Source organism: Lithobates pipiens, unplaced genomic scaffold, assembly GCF_037356315.1.
Source record: "Lithobates pipiens isolate NorthernLeopardFrog02 unplaced genomic scaffold, aLitPip1_a1.2 Scaffold_28, whole genome shotgun sequence".
Lineage (NCBI taxonomy): Eukaryota > Metazoa > Chordata > Amphibia > Anura > Ranidae > Lithobates > Lithobates pipiens.
Genome location: NW_027507789.1, coordinates 129,654,455 through 129,672,754, shown reverse-complemented (window position 1 = coordinate 129,672,754; position 18,300 = coordinate 129,654,455). Strand labels below are relative to the sequence as shown.

General features: G+C 45.3%; 12 non-coding genes across 12 annotated transcripts; all 12 read left to right on the top strand.

Moving 5' to 3' along the window:
- The first annotated feature begins 7,856 nt into the window (after window positions 1-7,856).
- TRNAL-AAG (transfer RNA leucine (anticodon AAG)) lies at window positions 7,857-7,938 on the top strand. The gene has a single exon. It is a non-coding gene; the product is annotated as a tRNA-Leu (tRNA).
- An 871-nt stretch (window positions 7,939-8,809) lies between these two features.
- Window positions 8,810-8,891, top strand: TRNAL-UAG (transfer RNA leucine (anticodon UAG)). Its single transcript has one exon. It is a non-coding gene; the product is annotated as a tRNA-Leu (tRNA).
- A 574-nt stretch (window positions 8,892-9,465) lies between these two features.
- Window positions 9,466-9,547, top strand: TRNAL-AAG (transfer RNA leucine (anticodon AAG)). The gene has a single exon. It is a non-coding gene; the product is annotated as a tRNA-Leu (tRNA).
- An 882-nt stretch (window positions 9,548-10,429) lies between these two features.
- Window positions 10,430-10,511, top strand: TRNAL-UAG (transfer RNA leucine (anticodon UAG)). Its single transcript has one exon. It is a non-coding gene; the product is annotated as a tRNA-Leu (tRNA).
- Window positions 10,512-11,085: 574 nt separating this feature from the next.
- On the top strand, window positions 11,086-11,167 carry TRNAL-AAG (transfer RNA leucine (anticodon AAG)). Its single transcript has one exon. It is a non-coding gene; the product is annotated as a tRNA-Leu (tRNA).
- An 860-nt stretch (window positions 11,168-12,027) lies between these two features.
- Window positions 12,028-12,109, top strand: TRNAL-UAG (transfer RNA leucine (anticodon UAG)). Its single transcript has one exon. It is a non-coding gene; the product is annotated as a tRNA-Leu (tRNA).
- A 574-nt stretch (window positions 12,110-12,683) lies between these two features.
- TRNAL-AAG (transfer RNA leucine (anticodon AAG)) lies at window positions 12,684-12,765 on the top strand. Its single transcript has one exon. It is a non-coding gene; the product is annotated as a tRNA-Leu (tRNA).
- An 882-nt stretch (window positions 12,766-13,647) lies between these two features.
- On the top strand, window positions 13,648-13,729 carry TRNAL-UAG (transfer RNA leucine (anticodon UAG)). Its single transcript has one exon. It is a non-coding gene; the product is annotated as a tRNA-Leu (tRNA).
- A 1,538-nt stretch (window positions 13,730-15,267) lies between these two features.
- On the top strand, window positions 15,268-15,349 carry TRNAL-UAG (transfer RNA leucine (anticodon UAG)). The gene has a single exon. It is a non-coding gene; the product is annotated as a tRNA-Leu (tRNA).
- A 574-nt stretch (window positions 15,350-15,923) lies between these two features.
- Window positions 15,924-16,005, top strand: TRNAL-AAG (transfer RNA leucine (anticodon AAG)). The gene has a single exon. It is a non-coding gene; the product is annotated as a tRNA-Leu (tRNA).
- An 882-nt stretch (window positions 16,006-16,887) lies between these two features.
- Window positions 16,888-16,969, top strand: TRNAL-UAG (transfer RNA leucine (anticodon UAG)). Its single transcript has one exon. It is a non-coding gene; the product is annotated as a tRNA-Leu (tRNA).
- Window positions 16,970-17,543: 574 nt separating this feature from the next.
- Window positions 17,544-17,625, top strand: TRNAL-AAG (transfer RNA leucine (anticodon AAG)). Its single transcript has one exon. It is a non-coding gene; the product is annotated as a tRNA-Leu (tRNA).
- The last annotated feature ends 675 nt before the right edge of the window (window positions 17,626-18,300 follow it).

Here is an 18,300-nt window from a genome sequence, read left to right as displayed (position 1 = left end):
ACACGTTACATACATATGACACACATGACATACATGTTACGTACATGTCACATACAAACAATGAATGCAGAGCATGGAATGTAGACTGTCATGCCTCTTTTTAGTCCTTAGCAAGAGCACTTTCACAGGTAGCATGGCCGAGCGGTCTAAGGCGCTGGATTTAGGCTCCAGTCTCTTTGGAGGTGTGGGTGCAAATCCCGCTGCTGCCAAGCTCTTTTAACAAATGCCTATCCTTGATTGCTCAAGCGTCTCTGAAGTTTCTGCTGCACTTTGCTGGCATTCCTTGCTCAACACACTGGAATCTCAGAACAGCAGCATTAGGAAATTGCATGCTTTGGTTGAGAAGTCTTCCAAAAGGGCACACTTCTGATGAGATGACTAGTGAAATCTTGTCAACGTTACAAAATAAGTCCAACTGAACGTGATTTTTTTTTTTTCCATAAAGATTTTATTAAGGTTATAACACAGGCAGATACAAACATGCATAAGCAAAACAGGCTTAGCTTACAATACAGGTCAAGGCAAGACTTACGAAAGGGCAGGAGATATCTCCTGGGTAAACCCAGTAATAGGTAGGGGGGAAGGAGTCCGTTCCAACATTCTTTTATGGTAAGTGCAAGTGTCACAACTCATGAGTACAGGCGATAGGAGAGGGAAGCCGGACGGCGACCAGCACACGTCCAAACCTCCCAATGATATATGTGCGGAGAGGAAGGGTCAATTATGGCGGAAACGGCACAGCCGGGTATGAGGGAGAGGGAGAAAGAGAAGAAAAGGCAGGGGGGGGGGGTGACGAGAGGGGGAGAGAGAAAAAAAAAAAAAAAAAAAGGGAAGGGGGGGGGAGAGAGAAGGAGGAAGAGAAAAAAGAGAAGAAAGGGGAAGGAAAGAAAGGGAAAGACATGACAGGAAGGGAAATAAAGAGGAAGAGGAAAAGGAGAGGGGAGAGGAAAAAGAAAGGGGGGGTGCAGCCCCACGTCCAGAATCAATCGGGGGGGGGAGCAGGGGAAGGTTCCAGAAGCCCGGGAATGGGTTTAGGCACTAGAGGAGGGAACGTGTTGCTTGAAATCTGCGGTAGTGGTAAAGTGTGACCAACAGGCCCAGGTGATCGAAAATTTCTCCGTCCTTTCCTGCGCAATATGAATCAGCTCTTCCATGTCACCAATCCTGGAGATAGTGGCAAACCACTCACCCAAAGTTGGGGTGTGTGTGGTCCGCCAATGTCTGGGGATGCACAATCTTGCGGCGTTGACCATGTGCATAGCTAGGGATTTAAAGTAGGTTTTTTTGGACAGGGACGTGTGATGGAGAAGAAACTGCTCCGGTGTAAAGTCTAGGTTATAGGTGGTAACTGCCAAGATAAGTCTGTGGACTTCCCTCCAAAATAGTTGGAGGTTTGGGCAAGTCCACCAGACGTGAATCATCGTCCCAACATCAGCATTGCATCTCCAACAGGTATTTGGGACGGCGGGGGAAAACTTGTGGAGGCGAGAGGGGGTCCTATACCATCGCGTGAGGATTTTATATCCATTCTCCTGGACAGCAACATTCATCGAGCCACCGTGTGCATATTCGTGAATTCTCGTCCAATCTCCGGGTGACAGGGAGGTATCTAGTTCCCTATGCCAGGAGGATTGTGATGGGGAGAGGTCTAGGACACCTGGGTCCGAAATGAGAGCATACAGGAGGGAGATAAGGTGCTTCTGAGGTGTCTTGCGATTACACAAGTCCTCGAAGGGGGTGAGTCGTCTCGTCCAGCAGTTAGGCGCATCTCGGGTGGAAAGAAAGTGGCGAATTTGCCGATATGTCCAGAATGGAAAGGAGGAGGACTTGGAGAGGCTCTCGAGAGTGGCATGGGAGGCAACCTTACCCCCTGGGAAGAAGTGAGAGGCCAGAACGTCCTCGAAGGGCCATTCTCGCCGAAGAAATGTGGGTGAATTGCCAGGGGGGAAATCCGGATTGCCTCGTAGCGTGGTCAAGGGGCCCGGGGTCGGAGCAAAATCTAATCCAGCTGGGAGTTTCTTGAAAAGTAACAGGGAGGTGTGGATAAATGGGTGCTTGGCCAGCGCCGGGGGCCATTGTGACTGGAGCAACCAGGGAAGAAGGTGGATAGGTATAGGAGAAAAGGCATTTTCTAAAAGGACCCAAAGTTTATCGCGGGAGTGGATGTTCCAGTCTGCTATCCTAGTGAGATGGCAGGCTACATAGTATTTGTAAAGGTCCGGGAGGGCAATACCACCTTTTGATTTGGGTAACATGAGACGGGCATATTTGATCCTCGGGGCGAACTTTTCCATAAGAAGGTAGAGCACATCTGCTGATAAGATAAGAAAAAAGAATGGGGCAGGGCTATAGGGATGGTTTGGAATAGATAAAGGAAGCGAGGTAGTACAATCATTTTAAGCAAGGCCGCCCGGCCAAACCATGACACGTTTAAATGTTGCCAATCTTTAAGATAGTTTTGGGTTTGGATCAAAGTAGCATGAAAGTTGAGAGAGTAAAGGTCCGGGAGGTGCTGCGGGAGTTTAATACCTAGGTAGGAGATCGCGGTCCGTTCCCACTTGAAGGGAAAGGCGTCCTGGCAATGGGTGACTTCGGAAAGGGGCAGGGTGACATTTAACGCCTGAGACTTGGTATAATTAATTTTGAGGTTGGAAATTCTCCCAAAGGCCTCAATGTCTTGGAGTAGAGAGGGCAGGGAGGTACGCGGGGACGTCAGGGAGAGCAAAACGTCATCAGCGAACGCGGAGACCTTATATTCCCTGTCCCCCACCACCACCCCCCTGATATCAGGGTTTGTCCTGAGTTTATTTAAGAGGGGTTCCAGAGTAAGGATATAAATTAGGGGGGAGAGGGGGCAGCCTTGGCGGGTGCCATTGGTGATGGGGAAGGCGTTCGATAGGTGGCCATTTACTCTCACCGCCGCAGTGGGGGCGGAATACAGTGCCATGATGGAAGCTAGCATGCGGTCCCCCAGTCCCATGGATGTCAGGACTGCTTGCATGTAGTCCCAGGCCACTCTATCGAACGCCTTCTCGGCATCAAGGGAGAGCAGAAAGCCCTGGGTCTTGGACGAGGTGAGCCAGTGGTGTAGATTTAAAGCACGGGTGGTGCCGTCTCTGGCTTCCCTACCCGGGACAAAACCCACCTGGTCGTTAGGGATGAGGTCAGGAATCAGGGGCAGCAGTCTGTTGGCAAGAATCTTCGCATAGATTTTTATGTCTACGTTTAGTAGCGAGATCGGTCTATAGCTAGACGGTAGAAGGGGGTCCTTCCCTTCCTTCGGTATTACCGAAATGTGAGCTCTCAACATCTCACCTGGTTGCGCAGACGGGTCAGCTAAGGCATCGAACGTGTGGAGTAGTTTAGGGGAAAGGACATCTTGGAAGGTCTTATAGTATTGAAGGGAAAACCCATCAGGACCCGGGCTTTTACCAACTTTCATTTGTTTAAGGGCAGTATCTAGCTCAAGGGGCGAAAACCGCGCCTCTAGAGACTGTACACATTGGGGGGGATAGATTTAGGGCCATAGAGGGAAAGAAATTCCGTAATAAGGGCATTGTGTGTGTCACGCGTAGTCTGGGACTGTCGGGGCGGTCGGAGGTTGTAAAGTTTGGTATAAAAGGTTTCAAATTCCTTTGCGATGTCAGCATTCTTAGTCAATAGGGGGCCCTTAGAGGACCGTAGGTTGTGTACAGTGGGGGACAATTTGGCGGACTGAACAGAGCGCGCCAAGAGGCGGCCACATTTGTTGCCATGTTCATAAAAGATTCGTTGGCCAAGGATATATCGCCTCTTAGCACGTCTGCCCAACTCCTCCGCGATTAGAGTGCAAGTTTGGATCAGGTCCTGAAGGGTGGATTGGGCCTGAGATTGTTTGTGGGCGAGTTCGAGCAAGTTCAGCCGTTGCATAAGGGAAGATATACGTTCCTGGTGAAGTTTTTTGGCCTGCGAGGACAAGGCCAACAGCTCTCCCCTGATCACGCATTTGTGCGCCTCCCAGAGGGAGATCGTTGAGATCACTGAGCCTGAGTTCTCCTGAAAGTAAAGCTGCAGACGAGTGCGGATGCGTTCCAGGGCGAGAGAGTCTTTAACAGTGGACGGGTTGAACCGCCAGATTTTTGTCCTAGGGCTAGATTCGGGGAAAGATAGTGTGAGCGTAATAGGATGGTGGTCAGAGAGGAACATGGGTTCAATGGAGGAATGGTGCAGGAAGGGGAGGTCAGCTTGGGACAGGAAGAAAAAGTCAATCCTGGAATATTTTTGGTGGGGGGCCGAGAAGTAAGTGTAGTCTTTAGTCGAGGGATAGAGGGTGCGCCACGCGTCGTGGAGGGACAGGGCTTGCAGTTGGGCTTTGATCTGGCGTAAGGCCTTGTAGGGCAACGATGAGGTTCCGGTGGACGTATCTAGAAGAGGGTTTAGGGGTACATTAAAATCCCCCGCCAGAAGGAGCATTCCGTTCTGGAAGGAGGACAGAAGGGCACAAGTTTTGCGGAAAAAGGTGACCTGGTGTTCGTTGGGGCAATAGATATTGGCCAACGTGATTGGCGTGGATGCATAAGTACCTTTGAGAAAGACATACCTGCCCTCAGGGTCCACCAGGGAGTCAGTCAAATGGAAATTGGCATGCTTGGAGATAAGGATAGAGACGCCCTTTGATTTCGCAACAGGATTGGTGGCATGGAAGGCAGACCGGTATACGTGGTTAGACAGTTTCGGAATGGCATCAGAGCGGAAATGCGTCTCCTGCAAAAAAATAAAGTGAGCCTTAAATTTGGTTAAAGATGAGAGCACCTGGGACCTCTTTTCCGGTAAGTTTAGACCCTTCACGTTAAGGGATACACATTTCAACTGTAGAGGGCTACTAATCGGGGGAGAGGGCCGCATCATCAGAGGCAAACGGAAGCAAGACCCGTACCCGGGGTCAGTAGGAGTAGGGAGCTAGACGGGGTAGGGATAGAGGGGGGGCTACACCCCAAAAAGAAAGCGGATAAAAAGGGCAAGAAGGGGAGGAAAGAGAAGGGGAAGGGAGGGGGTTTAGAAAGGCGAGATCGAGAGAGAGGGCCGGGAAGGGACAGAAGAGAAGACAAGGAGGGTAGAGAGGGGAAGGAAGAGTCGGAAAAGAAGCGAGAGGAGGAGAGAAAAAGGAGACAAGGGTGGGGATCCGGAGGGGGGATAACCAGAGGTAGGGTTAGACCAGCTACCCACCTAAAGGGGTGGAGGGGGGATTCCGGTATGTCAGCTTGGTCTTCAAAGAGACCGCTGTGTGGGGACTGTAAAACTGGCGGGGATCGCAGGATGGCCGCGTCCCGGGGGGGAAAGTGGAGGTGAGGGGAACTCCACCTATTGCAAGGTGGGCCCGAGCGTAGTGGGGAGCCTACCAAAAAAAAAAAAAAGGGGGGGATCCTAAGGGAGGACCACGTATGGAAACAGCAGGAACAAACTGTGAACATAATATCATGCAGTAATTGCGAACAAAACATGAAAGAGAGTTTAGCTAACATTCAAACAGCCTAGATCGCCGTACAAATTGAGCACAAAAAAGGAAAAGCCGGAAGCCGGCCAAGGAGAAGGAAGTCCGTGCACCAGCCAGTTCAAGGGGATGCGGGAAGAAGAAAGAGAACAAAAAAAAAAAAGGTCCACATGCTTCCAGGTATGGTGATGGGTGCAAATGAAAAGATCGCGGGACAGCCAGTAGCTAGTAGGTAGGAAGGCGCATGTTGCAGTTCCTCGGGAGACGTGAGAGGCTTCGTGTCACAGGTTCTTGGAAGGGGAGTGAGCGGCAGAGAACAGCGAACGAATCCATCGCAGGAACATTGTGCATTAAGTCTATTGCCGGGAGCTGCGCGTGGAGAGGAGGCGGAGGCACGATGAAGTCAATTCAGGTATATGCGCACTATACGAAGGGAACGCCGTCCCCAGCGACTTTTATGCTATAGGTCAATCCATTCTCCCCTTCCGATTTCCGAAGGGTCGAAACGAAGGGTCAGAACGGGTCGGCAGTAGTGGCAAGCAGCGGGCACATAGTAACTAGAACGGTGGTCCGTGCGGGTGGAGTCGTCCGGAGGGGCTGGAGGGCAACTTCGAGGATAGGCACCAGGTCAGAGAACGAAGGGATCTTGTGGGTAAAACAAACAACCCGGGCCGTCAGTGAGAACGGAAGGGGGGGTAGAGGGAGAAGCAAGGCAGGTCCCGGGGGAGGAGGGGTGGAGAGGCTGGTGTGGTACTCACGGACGGCAGATCTTCGGCAGCAACAGAGTTCCTCATTCCACCAAATCGTCCCCTCTCATTAACGGAGGAGAGGGGCTGCGCTGACGTGAGTCGCGGCGTACCGGGCGGGCATTCGGCGACATCGGTCCAGGCCTACGATGACGGGATCGCTGACGAACCGCTTTCGGTGAAGGATTGAGCGTCACCGGCCTCCAAGGTTCAGCTGGGAAGAAGATGGAATACCAGTCCAGAAGTTCAACAAAGGGGAGATCAAGTTGAGCACAAAAAGCCGGCAGGTCTTCAGGTGTACGGAGGAGAGCCGAGCGCCCCCTGGAGGATGCGGATAGGCCAAAGGGGAATCTCCAACGATATTGGATGTTCCTGGTGCGCAGGGCTTCCAGTAATGGTCGCAATGCCTTCCTGTTCTGGAGGGTAATTTGCGAAAGGTCCTGGAACAGCTTCACCTCAGTTCCATTAAACAGTATACGGCCTCTCATACGAGCCTTGCGGAGTATTTCTTCCTTGAGGGGGAAATTCACAAGGAAACAAATTATGTCTCTGGGGGGCTCAGAGTCTCTGGGTGGAGGACGGAGGGCACGGTGCGCCCTTTCCATGTCAATGGGGGAGTCCGCCGGCCGCTCCATGAGGTCGTTGAAAATGGCGCATAGTGTTGGCTGGATGGCGTCAGTTTCGACGGATTCGGGGATCCCTCGCACCCGAATATTGTGCCGGCGGCCCCGATTGTCGAGGTCCTCGACATGCCTGTGAAGCTCAAAAACTTGGGCAAGTTGGGAATCATAGGCAGACTGTACCTGGCGAATGGCGGCAGCGTGCGTCTGTGTGGTCTGTTCCACGTTGTCCATGCGGTGAGCCACCGCAAGGATGTCGGCCTTAAGATCTGCAATCGCCGCTGTCACTGTACATTTAATGTCCTGTGCCACCTTCTCCAGATCCAGGAGGCTCGGCGGATGAGTCCCTCCGGCCGCAGATAGGGATGCTCCAGGCATGGTAGCAGGTGATAGTTCGTCAGGCGAGGCCGGGGACTGGGCCTGCAGAAGCACGCGGGCCTGGTGTTTCTGGGACCGAAAGATCTCCGGAATGTGCCTCCCTTGTGGGGTCTGGGGATCCTTAGGGGTGCGGGAGACGGACGAGCTTCTGGTGGATCTGTGCATAGCAGGGAAGGGTGGTAGGCTCCCGTATGTGCAGCTAAAACGTCCCCGAAATGCGGGAACTCCCAAGTTAGGCAGCCATCTCGGTCTCCGTCCAGGCCACGCCCCCCAACTGAACGTGATTACCTCTCCTGTAAGCTAGATTCCACATTAACACTTTAAGTGTGGACACCAAAAAACAAGCAGTACTAATGAAAAGCTGGCACACTTTTCAGCAGAGTGCCAAGTGAACTTGCCACAGAATGCTGCACCCAAAGTCCACTCTCAAGTGTAAAGTGACCACCACCTGCTGCCTCAGAAAGAGGACTGAAACACATAAGGTGGCATCTTGGCCATCTCCGTGAAACTTCAACTACCTTTTATAATGGATAAAGTGGTGAATACTTGTAGTTTAGAGTTCTGAAGCCTCCAGCTCAAGCAATGAATGCAGAGCATGGAATGTCCCACCCCATTTTAGTCGATAACGTGTTCATTTTTATGGGTAGCATGGCCGAGCGGTCTAAGGCGCTGGATTAAGGCTCCAGTCTCTTTGGGGGCGTGGGTTCGAATCCCACTGCTGCCAAACTCCTTTTAACAAAATCCCTACCCTCTAGGGCTCAAGCTTCTCTGATCTTGCTCCTGCAATTGACTGCAGTTCCTTTCCCAACTCACTGGAATCTCAAAAAACACTTACCTCTCTGCTTTAGCAGCATTAGAAAAGCTGCAATCATTGCATGTTTTGTTTGATACATGATACATACATATAATATGCATGTTGTGCACATATTACATACATGCTACACACACTACACACATATGACATACATGTTACACACATGTGACACACGTGCTACTTACATATTACACACATAGTTCACACATATTACACAAATGTTACATACATATGATATACATGTTGCATGCATGTTACATACATGTCACACTCATGTTACACACCATTTCGACACAATTTTACACACATGTCACATGCATGTTACACATATTACACACATATAACATACATGTCATACACATCACATACATGCTACACACATATGCCATGCATGTCACACACATGTTACATTAATATGACACACATATGACATGCATGTTGCACATATCTTACATACATGTTACACACATATGGCATGCATATGACATGCATATGACATGCATGGTACACACATGTTACATACATGTTACACATATGACACACAATACACATATGGCATACATATCACACATATTACATACGTGTTACACACATATTACACAGATTATACATACATATGACATACATGTCATACACTTATGAAATACATGTTACACACGTTACATACATATGACACACATGACATACATGTTACGTACATGTCACATACAAACAATGAATGCAGAGCATGGAATGTAGACTGTCATGCCTCTTTTTAGTCCTTAGCAAGAGCACTTTCACAGGTAGCATGGCCGAGCGGTCTAAGGCGCTGGATTTAGGCTCCAGTCTCTTTGGAGGTGTGGGTTCAAATCCCGCTGCTGCCAAGCTCTTTTAACAAATGCCTATCCTTGATTGCTCAAGCGTCTCTGAAGTTTCTGCTGCACTTTGCTGGCATTCCTTGCTCAACACACTGGAATCTCAGAACAGCAGCATTAGGAAATTGCATGCTTTGGTTGAGAAGTCTTCCAAAAGGGCACACTTCTGATGAGATGACTAGTGAAATCTTGTCAACGTTACAAAACAAGTCCAACTGAACGTGATTACCTCTCCTGTAAGCTAGATTCCACATTAACACTTTAAGTGTGGACACCAAAAAACAAGCAGTACTAATGAAAAGCTGGCACACTTTTCAGCAGAGTGCCAAGTGAACTTGCCACAGAATGCTGCACCCAAAGTCCACTCTCAAGTGTAAAGTGACCACCACCTGCTGCCTCAGAAAGAGGACTGAAACACATAAGGTGGCATCTTGGCCATCTCCGTGAAACTTCAACTACCTTTTATAATGGATAAAGTGGTGAATACTTGTAGTTTAGAGTTCTGAAGCCTCCAGCTCAAGCAATGAATGCAGAGCATGGAATGTCCCACCCCATTTTAGTCGATAATGTGTTCATTTTTATGGGTAGCATGGCCGAGCGGTCTAAGGCGCTGGATTAAGGCTCCAGTCTCTTTGGGGGCGTGGGTTCGAATCCCACTGCTGCCAAACTCCTTTTAACAAAATCCCTACCCTCTAGGGCTCAAGCTTCTCTGATCTTGCTCCTGCAATTTACTGCAGTTCCTTTCCCAACTCACTGGAATCTCAAAAAACACTTAACTCTCTGCTTTAGCAGCATTAGAAAAGCTGCAATCATTGCATGTTTTGTTTGATACATGATACATACATATAATATGCATGTTGTGCACATATTACATACATGCTACACACACTACACACATATGACATACATGTTACACACATGTGACACACGTGCTACTTACATATTACACACATAGTTCACACATATTACACAAATGTTACATACATATGATATACATGTTGCATGCATGTTACATACATGTCACACTCATGTTACACACCATTTAGACACAATTTTACACACATGTCACATGCATGTTACACATATTACACACATATAACATACATGTCATACACATCACATACATGCTACACACATATGCCATGCATGTCACACACATGTTACATTAATATGACACACATATGACATGCATGTTGCACATATCTTACATACATGTTACACACATATGGCATGCATATGACATGCATGGTACACACATGTTACATACATGTTACACATTTGACACACAATACACATATGGCATACATGTCACACATATTACATACGTGTTACACACATATTACATACGTGTTACACACATATTACACAGATTATACATACATATGACATACATGTCATACACTTATGAAATACATGTTACACACGTTACATACATATGACACACATGACATACATGTTATGTACATGTCACATACAATCAATGAATGCAGAGCATGGAATGTAGACTGTCATGCCTCTTTTTAGTCCTTAGCGAGAGCACTTTCACAGGTAGCATGGCCGAGCGGTCTAAGGCGCTGGATTTAGGCTCCAGTCTCTTTGGAGGTGTGGGTTCAAATCCCACTGCTGCCAAGCTCTTTTAACAAATGCCTATCCTTGATTGCTCAAGCGTCTCTGAAGTTTCTGCTGCACTTTGCTGGCATTCCTTGCTCAACACACTGGAATCTCAGAACAGCAGCATTAGGAAATTGCATGCTTTGGTTGAGAAGTCTTCCAAAAGGGCACACTTCTGATGAGATGACTAGTGAAATCTTGTCAACGTTACAAAACAAGTCCAACTGAACGTGATTACCTCTCCTGTAAGCTAGATTCCACATTAACACTTTAAGTGTGGACACCAAAAAACAAGCAGTACTAATGAAAAGCTGGCACACTTTTCAGCAGAGTGCCAAGTGAACTTGTCAAAGAATGCTGCACCCAAAGTCCACTCTCAAGTGTAAAGTGACCACCACCTGCTGCCTCAGAAAGAGGACTGAAACACATAAGGTGGCATCTTGGCCATCTCCGTGAAACTTCAACTACCTTTTATAATGGATAAAGTGGTGAATACTTGTAGTTTAGAGTTCTGAGGCCTCCAGCTCAAGCAATGAATGCAGAGCATGGAATGTCCCACCCCATTTTAGTCGATAACGTGTTCATTTTTATGGGTAGCATGGCCGAGCGGTCTAAGGCGCTGGATTAAGGCTCCAGTCTCTTTGGGGGCGTGGGTTCGAATCCCACTGCTGCCAAACTCCTTTTAACAAAATCCCTACCCTCTAGGGCTCAAGCTTCTCTGATCTTGCTCCTGCAATTTACTGCAGTTCCTTTCCCAACTTACTGGAATCTCAAAAAACACTTACCTCTCTGCTTTAGCAGCATTAGAAAAGCTGCAATCATTGCATGTTTTGTTTGATACATGATACATACATATAATGTGCATGTTGTGCACATATTACATACATGCTACACACACTACACACATATGACATACATGTTACACACATGTGACACACGTGCTACTTACATATTACACACATAGTTCACACATATTACACAAATGTTACATACATATGATATACATGTTGCATGCATGTTACATACATGTCACACTCATGTTACACACCATTTAGACACAATTTTACACACATGTCACATGCATGTTACACATATTACACACATATAACATACATGTCATACACATCACATACATGCTACACACATATGACATGCATGTCACACACATGTTACATTAATATGACACACATATGACATGCATGTTGCACATATCTTACATACATGTTACACACATATGGCATGCATATGACATGCATGGTACACACATGTTACATACATGTTACACATATGACACACAATACACATATGGCATACATATCACACATATTACATACGTGTTACACACATATTACACAGATTATACATACATATGACATACATGTCATACACTTATGAAATACATGTTACACACGTTACATACATATGACACACATGACATACATGTTATGTACATGTCACATACAATCAATGAATGTAGAGCATGGAATGTAGACTGTCATGCCTCTTTTTAGTCCTTAGCAAGAACACTTTCACAGGTAGCATGGCCGAGCGGTCTAAGGCGCTGGATTTAGGCTCCAGTCTCTTTGGAGGCGTGGGTTCAAATCCCACTGCTGCCAAGCTCTTTTAACAAATGCCTATCCTTGATTGCTCAAGCGTCTCTGAAGTTTCTGCTGCACTTTGCTGGCATTCCTTGCTCAACACACTGGAATCTCAGAACAGCAGCATTAGGAAATTGCATGCTTTGGTTGAGAAGTCTTCCAAAAGGGCACACTTCTGATGAGATGACTAGTGAAATCTTGTCAACGTTACAAAACAAGTCCAACTGAACGTGATTACCTCTCCTGTAAGCTAGATTCCACATTAACACTTTAAGTGTGGACACCAAAAAACAAGCAGTACTAATGAAAAGCTGGCACACTTTTCAGCAGAGTGCCAAGTGAACTTGTCACAGAATGCTGCACCCAAAGTCCACTCTCAAGTGTAAAGTGACCACCACCTGCTGCCTCAGAAAGAGGACTGAAACACATAAGGTGGCATCTTGGCCATCTCCGTGAAACTTCAACTACCTTTTATAATGGATAAAGTGGTGAATACTTGTAGTTTAGAGTTCTGAGGCCTCCAGCTCAAGCAATGAATGCAGAGCATGGAATGTCCCACCCGATTTTAGTCGATAACGTGTTCATTTTTATGGGTAGCATGGCCGAGCGGTCTAAGGCGCTGGATTAAGGCTCCAGTCTCTTTGGGGGCGTGGGTTCGAATCCCACTGCTGCCAACCTCCTTTTAACAAAATCCCTACCCTCTAGGGCTCAAGCTTCTCTGATCTTGCTCCTGCAATTTACTGCAGTTCCTTTCCCAACTTACTGGAATCTCAAAAAACACTTACCTCTCTGCTTTAGCAGCATTAGAAAAGCTGCAATCATTGCATGTTTTGTTTGATACATGATACATACATATAATGTGCATGTTGTGCACATATTACATACATGCTACACACACTACACACATATGACATACATGTTACACACATGTGACACACGTGCTACTTACATATTACACACATAGTTCACACATATTACACAAATGTTACATACATATGATATACATGTTGCATGCATGTTACATACATGTCACACTCATGTTACACACCATTTAGACACAATTTTACACACATGTCACATGCATGTTACACATATTACACACATATAACATACATGTCATACACATCACATACATGCTACACACATATGACATGCATGTCACACACATGTTACATTAATATGACACACATATGACATGCATGTTGCACATATCTTACATACATGTTACACACATATGGCATGCATATGACATGCATGGTACACACATGTTACATACATGTTACACATATGACACGCAATACACATATGGCATACATATCACACATATTACATACGTGTTACACACATATTACACAGATTATACATACATATGACATACATGTTGAATACATGTTACATACATGTCATACACTTATGAAATACATGTTACACACGTTACATACATATGACACACATGACATACATGTTACGTACATGTCACATACAAACAATGAATGCAGAGCATGGAATGTAGACTGTCGTGCCTCTTTTTAGTCCTTAGCAAGAGCACTTTCACAGGTAGCATGGCCGAGCGGTCTAAGGTGCTGGATTTAGGCTCCAGTCTCTTTGGAGGCGTGGGTTCAAATCCCACTGCTGCCAAGCTCTTTTAACAAATGCCTATCCTTGATTGCTCAAGCGTCTCTGAAGTTTCTGCTGCACTTTGCTGGCATTCCTTGCTCAACACACTGGAATCTCAGAACAGCAGCATTAGGAAATTGCATGCTTTGGTTGAGAAGTCTTCCAAAAGGGCACACTTCTTTGTGAGATGACTAGTGAAATCTTGTCAACGTTACAAAACAAGTCCAACTGAACGTGATTACCTCTCCTGTAAGCTAGATTCCACATTAACACTTTAAGTGTGGACACCAAAAAACAAGCAGTACTAATGAAAAGCTGGCACACTTTTCAGCAGAGTGCCAAGTGAACTTGCCACAGAATGCTGCACCCAAAGTCCACTCTCAAGTGTAAAGTGACCACCACCTGCTGCCTCAGAAAGAGGACTGAAACACATAAGGTGGCATCTTGGCCATCTCCGTGAAACTTCAACTACCTTTTATAATGGATAAAGTGGTGAATACTTGTAGTTTAGAGTTCTGAGGCCTCCAGCTCAAGCAATGAATGCAGAGCATGGAATGTCCCACCCGATTTTAGTCGATAACGTGTTCATTTTTATGGGTAGCATGACCGAGCGGTCTAAGGCGCTGGATTAAGGCTCCAGTCTCTTTGGGGGCGTGGGTTCGAATCCCACTGCTGCCAAACACCTTTTAACAAATCCCTACCCTCTAGGGCTCAAGCTTCTCTGATCTTGCTCCTGCAATTTACTGCAGTTCCTTTCCCAACTCACTGGAATCTCAAAAAACACTTACCTCTCTGCTTTAGCAGCATTAGAAAAGCTGCAATCATTGCATGTTTTGTTTGATACATGATACATACATATAATATGCATGTTGTGCACATATTACATACATGCTACACACACTACACACATATGATATACATGTTACACACATGTGACACACGTGCTACTTACATATTACACACATAGTTCACACATATTACACAAATGTTACATACATATGATATACATGTTGCATGCATGTTACATACATGTCACACTCATGTTACACACCATTTAGACACAATTTTACACACATGTCACATGCATGTTACACATATTACACACATATAACATACATGTCATACACATCACATACATGCTACACACATATGACATGCATGTCACACACATGTTACATTAATATGACACACATATGACATGCATGTTGCACATATCTTACATACATGTTACACACATATGGCATGCATATGACATGCATGGTACACACATGTTACATACATGTTACACATATGACACACAATACACATATGGCATACATATCACACATATTACATACGTGTTACACACATATTACACAGATTATACATACATATGACATACATGTTGAATACATGTTACATACATGTCATACACTTATGAAATACATGTTACACACGTTACATACATATGACACACATGACATACATGTTACGTACATGTCACATACAAACAATGAATGCAGAGCATGGAATGTAGACTGTCATGCCTCTTTTTAGTCCTTAGCAAGAGCACTTTCACAGGTAGCATGGCCGAGCGGTCTAAGGCGCTGGATTTAGGCTCCAGTCTCTTTGGAGGCGTGGGTTCAAATCCCACTGCTGCCAAGTTCTTTTAACAAATGCCTATCCTTGATTGCTCAAGCGTCTCTGAAGTTTCTGCTGCACTTTGCTGGCATTCCTTGCTCAACACACTGGAATCTCAGAACAGCAGCATTAGGAAATTGCATGCTTTGGTTGAGAAGTCTTCCAAAAGGGCACACTTCTGATGAGATGACTAGTGAAATCTTGTCAACGTTACAAAACAAGTCCAACTGAACGTGATTACCTCTCCTGTAAGCTAGATTCCACATTAACACTTTAAGTGTGGACACCAAAAAACAAGCAGTACTAATGAAAAGCTGGCACACTTTTCAGCAGAGTGCCAAGTGAACTTGCCACAGAATGCTGCACCCAAAGTCCACTCTCAAGTGTAAAGTGACCACCACCTGCTGCCTCAGAAAGAGGACTGAAACACATAAGGTGGCATCTTGGCCATCTCCGTGAAACTTCAACTACCTTTTATAATGGATAAAGTGGTGAATACTTGTAGTTTAGAGTTCTGAGGCCTCCAGCTCAAGCAATGAATGCAGAGCATGGAATGTCCCACCCGATTTTAGTCGATAACGTGTTCATTTTTACGGGTAGCATGGCCGAGCGGTCTAAGGTGCTGGATTAAGGCTCCAGTCTCTTTGGGGGCGTGGGTTCGAATCCCACTGCTGCCAAACTCCTTTTAACAAAATCCCTACCCTCTAGGGCTCAAGCTTCTCTGATCTTGCTCCTGCAATTTACTGCAGTTCCTTTCCCAACTCACTGGAATCTCAAAAAACACTTACCTCTCTGCTTTAGCAGCATTAGAAAAGCTGCAATCATTGCATGTTTTGTTTGATACATGATACATACATATAATATGCATGTTGTGCACATATTACATACATGCTACACACACTACACACATATGACATACATGTTACACACATGTGACACACGTGCTACTTACATATTACACACATAGTTCACACATATTACACAAATGTTACATACATATGATATACATGTTGCATGCATGTTACATACATGTCACACTCATGTTACACACCATTTAGACACAATTTTACACACATGTCACATGCATGTTACACATATTACACACATATAACATACATGTCATACACATCACATACATGCTACACACATATGACATGCATGTCACACACATGTTACATTAATATGACACACATATGACATGCATGTTGCACATATCTTACATACATGTTACACACATATGGCATGCATATGACATGCATGGTACACACATGTTACATACATGTTACACATATGACACACAATACACATATGGCATACATATCACACATATTATATACGTGTTACACACATATTACACAGATTATACATACATATGACATACATGTTGAATACATGTTACATACATGTCATACACTTATGAAATACATGTTACACACGTTACATACATATGACACACATGACATACATGTTACGTACATGTCACATACAAACAATGAATGCAGAGCATGGAATGTAGACTGTCGTGCCTCTTTTTAGTCCTTAGCAAGAGCACTTTCACAGGTAGCATGGCCGAGCGGTCTAAGGCGCTGGATTTAGGCTCCAGTCTCTTTGGAGGCGTGGGTTCAAATCCCACTGCTGCCAAGCTCTTTTAACAAATGCCTATCCTTGAGTGCTCAAGCGTCTCTGAAGTTTCTGCTGCACTTTGCTGGCATTCCTTGCTCAACACACTGGAATCTCAGAACAGCAGCATTAGGAAATTGCATGCTTTGGTTGAGAAGTCTTCCAAAAGGGCACACTTCTGATGAGATGATTAGTGAAATCTTGTCAACGTTACAAAACAAGTCCAACTGAACGTGATTACCTCTCCTGTAAGCTAGATTCCACATTAACACTTTAAGTGTGGACACCAAAAAACAAGCAGTACTAATGAAAAGCTGGCACACTTTTCAGCAGAGTGCCAAGTGAACTTGCCACAGAATGCTGCACCCAAAGTCCACTCTCAAGTGTAAAGTGACCACCACCTGCTGCCTCAGAAAGAGGACTGAAACACATAAGGTGGCATCTTGGCCATCTCCGTGAAACTTCAACTACCTTTTATAATGGATAAAGTGGTGAATACTTGTAGTTTAGAGTTCTGAAGCCTCCAGCTCAAGCAATGAATGCAGAGCATGGAATGTCCCACCCCATTTTAGTCGATAACGTGTTCATTTTTATGGGTAGCATGGCCGAGCGGTCTAAGGCGCTGGATTAAGGCTCCAGTCTCTTTGGGGGCGTGGGTTCGAATCCCACTGCTGCCAAACTCCTTTTAACAAAATCCCTACCCTCTAGGGCTCAAGCTTCTCTGATCTTGCTCCTGCAATTTACTGCAGTTCCTTTCCCAACTCACTGGAATCTCAAAAAACACTTACCTCTCTGCTTTAGCAGCATTAGAAAAGCTGCAATCATTGCATGTTTTGTTTGATACATGATACATACATATAATATGCATGTTGTGCACATATTACATACATGCTACACACACTACACACATATGACATACATGTTACACACATGTGACACACGTGCTACTTACATATTACACACATAGTTCACACATATTACACAAATGTTACATACATATGATATACATGTTGCATGCATGTTACATACATGTCACACTCATGTTACATACCATTTAGACACAATTTTACACACATGTCACATGCATGTTACACATATTACACACATATAACATACATGTCATACACATCACATACATGCTACACACATATGCCATGCATGTCACACACATGTTACATTAATATGACACACATATGACATGCATGTTGCACATATCTTACATACATGTTACACACATATGGCATGCATATGACATGCATGGTACACACATGGTACATACATGTTACACATATGACACACAATACACATATGGCATACATATCACACATATTACATACGTGTTACACACATAT